A 12,136-nucleotide genomic window follows, 5' to 3' on the forward strand; every position below is an offset into this window, starting at 1 on the left:
ATAACAATCCCACTGGACTCTAACCTGGTCCAGCTCCCTGCCTCGAAGTGTTAGGGCCCATCGACCCAAAATACAAATGGGCTTCAGAGCTATGTGATATGCTGGCTGTACTGAAATTAATAATAAAAAAAAATACAATAAAATAACAAGTCTAATGGATAATTAATATTTGGGGGCCCAGTTGGAGCGACTATTTAGTAAATTTCTAAAATGGTCAAGTGGAAAAAGAAAAAGGATAATACATAAGAAGTTCATTAAGAGGATACCAATATACAATTAAAATGAATATGAAAGATAAATAGAAGGGGAAGAAATGTATGAGGTAGATCAATTTGTTTTGAATGCATCATCTCCACACTCATAAACCCTAGAACTTTTGCTACTACATCAATACAAAAAATTAAAAAGAAGTATGTCAAGTATAGAAATTTAAGTAATGAGATATGATGGGATTAGAGGGTTCAATAAATAGTTAGGAGGTTCAAATAATAGATGGTTATGATGATACTTATATGTAAATTTCACATTGTAATCAGATTGTACATAGATATATTCAAGTAGAGTCCTAGGTATGTTCCTAATAGAGCCTTAAAAGTATGTTGGACATTATGCATATACTTGTAATTTGAGTAAGCCAGGTACATCTCCTTCTTAAGTCATCGAGTCTAAGTCATTTACATTGTTCCAAAATTTAGGAGTATAATGTATAATTATAATAGGATAAGGATTCGAACTTCATTTGATGGACAATCGAAAACAAAGGATCAACCATCCGTTACCAAGTTATAGATATGGTAGCAATTAGTAAGTAGTGACATTATTGACAAATGAATGAACTTATCCTCATTAGAACAAATTCAAAAAGTACCATACAAGAATTTCCTTGCTATCATAGTCATATTTAAGGAAAGCATTTGATTCTTTGGTGAAGTAATTGGTAAAGATCCTTACCACCTAGATTGAGATATAGAATAATTGTGGTCTTAGAAGACGGTAGATCAATGACTGGTGAGTCTTCAAAAAACTTGATATGCACACTTGGTCATAACAATCATACCTTTAAGATAACATTAACCTAATACCAGTATGAACTTCTTTGCTAACTATCATTGCCGTTGAAAACCTCTAAGGTATAATTTAATTGTTGTCAAAAAAAAAAAATTGTAGTTGTGTTTTTGCCCTATAAGATTGGGCATGACACTTACATTTGAGCTCCATAAGTTATTTCCTACCTCTCTTTTCCTATTTTTGAGAGATTTTGGGTGTTTTCAATCCATCTTTTATTATTGGTAGACCAAGCAAACATCCTCTACCATTTTCCAACATAATGTCAAATTCATCTTTCCCACAAATTTATATTTCTTCTAACCCCTCCCTTATTGTTTTTTCCACTACTCTATTAAAATGTGTTATGTCTTCCATTGATTTGTTTGGTTCTTCTTCTCCCCTATTGTCTCGTTCCATCCCCTATTGTGGATCTAGCTGTGGAGATGAGGTTGTATCCTCTTTGTTCCTAGAATTTGCTACTAATGGTTTGAACCTTCCTTCTATTTCCTTTCCCTGTATGTATGAGATAATTCTCCTTTCATTGGTACCTTTAGTGGATTTATCTTTATGTATATGTGAGAAAGGAATTTCATTACATTCTATATTTACTATTGTGCCTACATCTACAAGTAAGTTTGCAGGCTCTATCTCTTTTGTTGATATGTGCTTAATGCTTGAACTAAAAGTAGTATATTCATCCCTTGGTTGTATATGAGAATTGTGATTATCATGCCATAATGTGAGTTGATCACAACTATCATCACCAATTAAAGTGACATCATTGATCAAATAATTGTATGTCCTCGTGCTTTCTTGGAACTCTTCAATATAACCTTGATGTTGTATATATTTTTTACATTGTTCTACTCTATTTAAGCTTTGCTCTTGTCAATTGATACCTTGAATGCATGCAAATGCATTCTTTATGCTTTCAACATCTTGTGCTAAGATTTTAACTATCTCTTTTTCGTTAGTGGTCTCATGTTTATGGGTTTAGTGTTTCATTTTTACTATATCCTTTTGAATTCAATCTACTTGATTGAAGGTCTTGTTCTAGATACTAGTTTATATCCTCTTCTAAAATGTCTCCTTCCTCAAAATCCCTACTAGACATGTGGATTTTACTGGCTTCTCATGTATTAGGTACGTTGAATCATATCTTCTTCGTATTTTGATGTAACTATTGAGTGTTCTATCCTTTGTCCTTCTTTATTATGTGAATGACCACCTTCTATATTTTGGATCAAATATTCCTTTATAATTTCTCCTTCTTCCACACCCCTGGTTGGTATGCGAATTTTACTACCTACCCATGGTTTTGGTGATCTATTGCTCACCTTACCTAAATCTCCATCTGACACTAAGTTTTGAGGAACCAAATTCTTATTGTAGTAGGCCTCCCTCTAATTTTTTTGTTTTGTTGTTATAGGAGACATCTTATGAGGTTTGATTTTTTATGAAGGTAAGAAATAAAATCATACCCATAGTCTTTTCTTGATTCTAAATTATACTTGGCTATGTTTCAGATGTGACCATGAAAGCATGTGACTTGAAGATTATATATTGATCTATTAGTGATCATTTTGATGGGTTCAAACTCCTGAGTATGAGCCCTAATATTGACTAAAATTTTGATTTCATTGGATTCCTTATAGTAGGGATCAATTCCTAGGATTTCTCATATGCAATTTTCTATTTGTTTCACTATTTGATTATGAAATAATTCTACTAGAACACTCTGTAGCATTAACCATGTAGTAACCATTAGTTTATTTACACTTTCTACATAAAAATTGGGTGCTCGCTCTATAAAATTAATGTTATAGCCTTTATAGAAACAAAGGGGTTCATTGATTAATTCATTCCTAACTACTTTGCTATTACAATATAAGTAAAATGAATAATCATAGAGGGTGGAGATACTTATATGGCTTCCAAATGTTGTTTTTAATCCATTGTAAAATTTGATTTCTTTTCCCTGGGAATATTCTAGTAAGCAAAGAGGCCTAATGCATTACAATCAAACCAACAATCTTCACTAAAGGGATTGCTAATAATTATTGTGTTTTCATCGTTCTTTTTCCTATTGTTACTAATTAAAAATAAGAGACTTGATTCATTGTTACCCTTAATAGCTATATTGGACTTTCCATCGAGGTTTCCTTTGCTTTGTACCACTTGTGGTGCTTTTTTGCCATTATCATTTTGTTATTTTTCTTTATTATTCCCCTTAGGGTGTCCTTATATGACATTTCTACCACTAATATTTTGCTTATTATCTGCCACTATTACTTGGAAGCCTTGCTCACAATTAAGTTTAAAATTTACCTCACCCTAAGGGTCCATTTGGTTGTTGGAATAGGACTGGAATAAGAAGAGAAAATTAGAATATGTTTTATATTCGTTGTTTGGTGCACTCAATCATAATTGGGAATAGGAAGACACATTCCAAATTTGCCCCTAAAATGAGCATATGTCTATGCCAACAAATATCTGTAATTAGAATAGGCCATTTTTATTCCCAATCTGATTTGCCAAAAAAAAAATTAACAATTTTTTTTAAAACGATTTTAAAATAATTTTTATATAACATTTTTAAAAATTATATCTATTTGTTTTAAAAAATGAAATAAATTATATTTCTCATTAACTTCAATGAATAAAATAAAAATGAAAATAAATTAACCTTTGTACCATTATTAAAAAATTAACCAAAAAATAATAAATTAAAACAAAAAACTTTATGGAAAATATTTTTAAAATTACAAAACTTAACCTTATTCCTATTCCATTTTTGTACAACCAAACAATGGATTAACATATTCCCAATCAAATTCCAAGTGAACCAAATAGGATTGGAATTGTCATTTTCTATTCCCATTCCCATTCCATTTTTCTATTCTGATTTTCAATTCCTATGCCAGCAACCAAATGGACCCTAAAGGATGAAGACTTTGATTTGTGACCATGAGAATAGAGTTGTCCTTCCAAATTCCATAATGCTTATTCTTCCAATATTTAGTTGGGCTTATTCTTCGATTTGGGGTTGGAGATATTTGTTGGGCTTTTGTATCAATAATAAATGTATCTTGGATTCTAATAGATGAAGCAACCATAACAAGATATCTAGTAGTACAATTTGTCACTGCTTTGTGATAGTAGAGCTTAGGGCTTCACATTTATTTGTAGTTGTAAGTGGCTCACTATTTCTGCAATATTTTATTTTGCCAAAAATGAATGCTTGACTATTTAGGTTCACTGAGAAGTTCATTATGTTCGATGGCAGGGCCATTTTTTTATCAATAGCGTGAGGATGTTTTTTTATAATTTTTTAATTTAATAGATAATAAATAATAAATAATAAATAATATAAATACATATTTTATTTATATAAGTGAAAAATATAGCACACTTTAATACTACAAAGTTAAATCTTATTTTTAAAAATGATTCCATATTGAATATTTATGTTTAGATCTAATAGAAATTAAATTAAACATTAATTAGCACATTTCACCTCTATAAATTCGATGTATATAACCTTTATATTTTAATATAACATACAATCTTTATATATAATAGATTAATATATACAATAGATTATGTATCTAGAAAAAAACTCATAATTTCCTTAAAGCTCTTTAAGGCTACAAATCTAATAGGCAATCACCTTCCAAAAAAATAGTTTTTATGATAATGTAAATTTATTGCATGTGTATACTTTGGAAAAATCCAGGAAAATAATTAAAATATAAATACATAATTTTAATCGGTCTAGATAAAATAATAATTAATAATTGGTTAAGCAAAAGTGATTGCATTAGTATATAGCCTATGCCAAATACTAACAAGTGCCACTGAGTGGCTAAGTACTTCCCTCTAGTTATTTAATTAAGCATAGTTATATCATTTGAACTGATGAAATGTGCAATAACGATATTTTATTATATTTAGTTAATAATTTTTATGCTAACATTGATATATGGTGATAGTTAATTTGCAATGTTGTCAACATTTCAATTTGGTGTTTAATCTCATCTTTTATTTTATCATTTGAGCTTATGTAATGAATAATTTTATATTATAATTATCTCAATGTAATAATTATAGATTTACTTTGTGTTAGATAGATGTATTGAATGTTTAAATTATTTTTCACCTCGCCCATTCATGCCTTCAAATCATAAATACTTTATTGGACATCAAGATTTCACTTTGGTGTTTAATCTCATCCTTAATTTTATCATTTGAGCCAATGTAATGAATAAGTTTATATTATAGTTATATTAATGTAATATGTGTGTGTGTGTGTGTGTGTGTGTGTATTCTTGGTTCAAGGGATCCTTAGGGAAAGAACCAATAAAGAAAACCCTAATTCATCACCCAGATACAATGTTATATAAATCTCTAAAGTAAAACCTAACCTTGGTAATACAATACAATCACAAGCTTTGTAGCACCCTAGTCACATAACGTTATGAACGTAGTACCCAAAACCCCCAAATTGGACATACCTTTGTGAATTTGAATATCAAATCATGTTGCAATTCCATCGAAGAGATGATGAATTGTTGTGAGCCACAAACAACCCACAACATGGCATGATAACCATTGTGGCAAACAATGGATTAGTAGTCATGTGTATAAGTTGCCTCTGATTTCACCAAGCTACATAATTAATTAAAGTTTGACACAAAAATATTCATACTTGTTGAATCAATGTCAGGACCATCACTTCCCCATTTGGATACAAGATCTACCACTTGGTTACCCTCTCTGAATGTGTGTGAGAAACAATAAGATTCAAAGAAATACAATGATTTACAAACATTAATCATAATGTACTTTAATTTCCAATTTGTAATTCTTTTGTGGATGCATACATTTATGATTATCAATGAATCTCCTTCCATATGGAGTTTTGTAAGACAAAATTTCTTTGCAACAACCAAACCATGATGCAACCCATATGCCTCTGTAAGATTGTTCGTACCAATAGGTAAAGAGACACACTTGAAAGCAAGAATTTTACCCCACTGATTTGTAAGACATACACCATAGCCTAATTGTCTAGGATTACCCCGAGAAGAGTCGTCAAAGTTCATCTCGATGCAATCAAATGAAGGAAGCAACCATTTGATATTTGATCTATCCAACCTAGGCTGATGACATGCATGCATCATGAAAGGGGGAATTTTAATGTTGCTTCAAACATTTAACAACTTACCATCCATTGTGTGAAATTGTAATTGTAAATTTATCTTTCACAATTTCATAAATAGATTTTTCTATTCATGTGAGAACACACTCTATTGACATTTTCTCATTTCTAAATATTTGTGTAATAATTATATTTTTACTTTGTGTTAGTAGGAATTTTTAATGTTAATATTGATATATATTGTGATAATTAAATTTTAGTGTTATTATCAATTTAGGGTAAAATTATTTTTGTGTAAATAATCATATAATATCTTTCTAAAGAAAAATATGTGCACTATAACAAAAATTTGATAATATTTCTTATAATCAAATGACTTTCATAATTTCACAATGTGTCAACCACTAGGTAAATTTAATTCCCTTTATAACTTATTTAAATTAATGAGAAATTAATAACCCTTAAAATATTTAAATTATGAGATTTTTTTTCTTAACAATTCTAATAATAATATTTCATTATATAGTGGTGTCCTATTATGGTAGTGTTAGTGAACAAATTGTCTTTTCCTACTAAAACAACAATTCAATATATCCCCAAGGCTCAAAAAATCCAATAAAGTTCATAACAGTTGGGTAAACATTGTGTTATTCGTTTCCCTCTAAATTTCACAGTACAACTCGCTTTACAAAATATTTATCAATAAACTCAAAGGATCAAAATTAACTAAATGCACACTTTTGCCAAATAGTGCATAAGGAACGCTCATGTACTCTTGGGTACTAAGGTAATGATTTACATACTCAAAGATTCAATGAATGAAAAGCTCATAGTCTTTCTACCAACAAGAAAGATTTAACTAAGGAATTTAAACTTTACAATAATTCAAACTAATTTGGAAGAAGATAAATGAAAATGAACAATAAAGAAATATCAGTAGATGTCACACAGAACCAATCATCACAACTCACAAAGTAGCCATAATTGAAAAGTGTTACACACCAAGTTTTATGGCATGACAAAATGTGATAGATATATATTCAAAAAGACTTCTTTAGTACTAAGTCATTTAAGAAAGCATTTCAAAATATATGACTATCTGTCTATCGCTACTTCCAAATAATTAACTTAAAACAATACTAACTTTATCAAAGTATATTTTGGCTTCTAAAAATCTAACCCCTAACTAACTAAATGCTCCAACATTTATAATTCATTACAAACCCAAAAAGGCCTCCATTAAAGCCTAGCCTTTTGGTTGTAAATAGTTGCAAGGACAAGAAACAATTTTAAAAATAGCTTGGAAAACAGAATAAAAAATAACTGCTCCTAACTAAATGCCATCGCCAACATTCCCTCCATTTGCCATAGTCTGCTTCACTAGTTTCCAACTCCTGAAGGCATTTGTGAATTTCTAAATTGCATGGGAGTGAGGATTATTTAGACTGAGTAACTTTGATCTTCAAGCATCCTTTTTCCATTTTAGTTCTTTAATTCTTTGGCTTTGTCTTGGCATGAGATTCTTGTTTAGATATAACATCAATTTGATGTTTGCTAAGGTAGTGAAGTCTCTGGGGGTAGGTGTGTCATTTTCTTTGATCTATGTCACAACATCATTGAAGTTCTTGGTCAAAACCTCAAAGTCCATGTTACCATCTTCGAATTGCAAGATTTCAATAGGATTGACAACCTGCATGTCCTTTAGGAGTTCTTTGTGCATTCTTGCGATTTCAGTTTCCACTATTCACATTTCTTCAGTGGCTCCTTTGAAAACTAACTCCTTCCATCCCATATTGCTCTTAAGAATGAAAAAGCATCCATGAATCCATAGTTTTCATGGGGGTTTCATTTAGAAACTCTAATACCCTGTATTTTTCAACTTCATGAACCTGGAATAGAAAGGCTTGGCAGCGATTTTGGTTGGCTTCCCAAATTGGCACGAGGGTTTGAATTTCACCCAACAACTCTTCTCCTTTAATGAATGTGGTGGTAAAATCTAAAATGAATTTATTGCCTTCCTTTACAGTGGATGCCACCCATTCCTGTATTGCATCTGAGAGCAATTTACCCCTTTGCATCTATTTAACCAACTGTTGGCTATCTGAGGAATTGGGATCAAAAGATTGTGGGGTTTGGACCAGTGGAAGGGTGCCTAAATTCATCAGTGAATATATATAAGTTGCCATGGTGATTACCAGTGCCTTTAACTCTTTCTTCTCCTTGTTGTCCCTTTCTGATTAAGTTAGCATATGGTTTGTAGAGAATTTGAAGAAATGATTACTAGTGTCTCTGGTAATGGCCCCTAATTCTACAGTGGTGACCTTAAAGTCTTTGACATCAATTTCTCCAGATCCATCTTTCTATTTGTATGTGGCCACTTTTTATATTACCCTTCCAATCATTAGATCTTTGATCAACTATGCATCACTCTTCATCTTTTAACTCTTAGAACCATGAGTCACATACTTGGTGACAATATCTTTAACAGATGTAGACATAGGCTATAGGGTTTGCTTCTTGCTAATAGAATTAGATAGTCATGATGGAATAGTAGGAGTAGTGGTCATCCCCTAAATTCCCCTGGGAGGAGTTATGAACTTAGGCTAATCCAACCTAGGAGCTTCTATTAATTGTACATCACCATCCTCAGTATCTAAGAAGCTGAGTTCTTCTCCCAAGCCTTGTCCTTGATACATCATTTTCTCTTTTTGAATCTCCTGTTGCATGAGTGGCTTAGACTTAGTCTTTGATCTGGTTCTAGGGGTTGTACTTTGTTTAGGGGATGGTGTTCTTTTCTACTTAAAGGGAGCCGAAGTACTACCAGCAACATGAGATGAAATTGATATGTCAAAGGTCAATGTTTCAGAGAAAAAAACTTTCTTTGGAGATTTTCTAGTTTGTTTTTCATTGATAGCCTTCATGTTTCTTCTTCTCAACCAATTATGTATGTGAGTAAGGATAGATCTGGTTCTCAAATTTATATCATCTTCTTCCCCTCGGTTCTAGTCTACCTCCAACTGTTTTAGCTCACTTGCTTCTTCCCATCCCAATTCAAAAATATCCAAACCATCCTCAACTACTCCTTCCAACTGAAACTTCAATTTGAGAGAATTTATTTGTAGGAGTGTTAATCTTGAATGGTCTTTCTTTATCACTTCTTCTTCATCATTAAAATCTTGCCATAAATCTTCTAACTGTGGAATCGTGGGTGATTGACCCTTCAAACTAAGTAATTTAGCCGCAAAACCTTTGCTATCAAAATTTCTCCTTCCTTGGTAGGATCCAAGATTAAAACTGAGCAAGTTGCTTCCAACGACTAAGGCATTAATCATGTTCTTGCAAGTTAAGTGACCAAGCTTAATAGGGAAAACATACTCCCAGTTTTCCTGAGGTAGATTATCTTTAATTACTAAAAACAACTATTTACAAATTTTAGCTACGACGAAACAATCTAGAGCATAACGAGGCAATTTTACTGGTTCTTCTTCAAATGCTCCTATTCTTAAGTATGTGAATTTAAGAAATTGGATAAAATAGCTCCCATAAATCTGAACTAGCTTTTGGGCCTCTAGGGATAATTTGGGCATGGGTGCCTTTTTGAGGTTCAAGTGCACACTTTCTATCAGCACATCATGTGTTTTCTTAAAATCCTCCAACACTCTATCCCTTTGGAGCAAAGGACAATACTAGTAGACAATTACGTCTAAACTCCAAGTTTCATGAGGGAGGGAAGTAATATTGCTAACACAAGCAATGCAATAGGTCAAATAGGAAGATATGTAAAAATCTTCTCTAGACACTTTAGCATGTTTTAGCTAATTTCTCATTGAGTTGGCTATCAATTATGCTCAATCGAACAACTATTCTCCCTTTAGAATGATTTCTACATAACGATACATCCAATCTTCAAAGAGAAAAACATCTAAAGGACCCTTAACCAGGTGCAATAAGACCATGAGGTCATGAACATGAGGTTTTATATGATCCCTAGTGATTATTTTGGTGAGTCTTGAACTGCCTTTAGAATTTGTTTCTGTCCACTTCCTAGCCAACATGTTATAGTATTTGTCTAGGCTTTCCTGATACTCAACTAAAGACTGGGTAGGATTAAAAGCAGCAAAAGTACACTCAGACAAACACAAGACTGATGAAATAGTCTCCCTAGATATGGATAACACTAGTTCTCCATCTTTGTTCAAAATGCTCTTAGTCCTCACATCATAGTGGTCAATACATAACTAGAGTAACTCAGGACTCAAAAGGGCAGGGGGAAAAGTCACAACTTCAACCAAACCACTTGTTAAAATCTCTAACCAATCATTAACTTCGTCGACTTGTTTAAGAAAATTTCCTTACAATTTCTCAACCTTGACACCCTCCAAATTAGTATCAGAAACGACATGCCTCCTACACTCCAAACTAGAAATGTTTCCAAAGAAATGTAGAACAAACTTCATTTTAAGCAAAGGAAATAAAAACCCAACACTACCCTTGTTCTTCGAAATACACACACAGAGAGGAAAGAACAAGGCGTTTCTTGTGTTCTCACCTATGATTTGCTAAGAGAAAACTAGACCTTTTTCCTTCACTTATGGCTGCTCCTCCTTCAATTCGCACTTTCGCATGATAAAACAATGAAATAGGAAACTCATACTTTAAAAGGAAAGGGGACATACTAGTGAAAGTACTACTCCATTATGAGGCATTCATGGAAATTTCATTGCGGCTTGATTTGCACACTCAAAAATGTGATAAGACACCTTCATTAAATGATCATCCTTCACAAGTGTCCTGGTAATAATTACAAATTTTTGACAAATAATCCAACCCCCAGACGAAAGATTTGCCTTTTTCAATCATGATGACAACCAATCTCATGTCTCAAACAAAAATTAAATCTGACACGATCACCAATCATTACTCCTGACATCTCAATTAGTTTCTTGGGAATCGGTCATCCTTGGAGAATCATTAATGCTTGCTCAAAAAATCTTCAACAATTGAACTACTTTGAACCACTTCGAACCGAGGTTCGAAGAGGTTCAAACAAACATCTTCATTATGCTCAACGGGTCCCACTTGCAAAAAATAGTTAGTATCAAAACCTTTGGTTGAATTACTTTGAACTACTTCAAACCAAAGTTCAAAGAGGTTCAAGATACGAGAGTTGCGATGGACATCACAGGATTATTCCCTATATGCAAGGATCGGTGAGATTCATAAGATATGAGACCGAGAAAGGCTTGTTCAATGTATGACCTTGGGCTTCAAAAGAAATCGGAGAAAGTTTAAAATATGGCAACTCAAATTAAGGCTAACAGGTAGTATTATGCTAATATATGTAATATTAATAAAAATACATAAAATAGATTATTGATAATCAAAATTAAATATTAATATCACTTATATATATATATATATATATATATATATATATATATATATATATATATATATATATATATATATATATATATATATATATATATATATATATATATATATATATATATATATATATATATATATATATATATATATATATATATATATATATATATATATATATGTATATGGTTTTAAATAAATATTATTTTAAATTTTTATTAGACCATTATAATTTTGTGGAAAACTCATTCAAAATCATAAGCCTAGAGTAGCTTCGAATATTTATAATTATGATAATGTGTGAATTGCTAAGTATAAGGCGATAATGACAGAGTTATGGTAAGAGGATTAATTTTTAAAAAAAATCTACATTCATAAATTGATGTATAAGAGTTTGATTGAACAAACTAATTAAAACATATAAAAATGATGTAACAAAATTATAAAGTTAAAAATTGGTACAACATTTTTTAGAAAATGTAATATTTATATAAAAGAACCAATAAAAAAGAAATTATAATTGGTATATCAAAGTTCATT

Source organism: Cupressus sempervirens, chromosome 8, assembly GCF_028749045.1.
Source record: "Cupressus sempervirens isolate cs-2001-9-10 chromosome 8, ASM2874904v1, whole genome shotgun sequence".
NCBI classification, from domain to species: domain Eukaryota; kingdom Viridiplantae; phylum Streptophyta; class Pinopsida; order Cupressales; family Cupressaceae; genus Cupressus; species Cupressus sempervirens.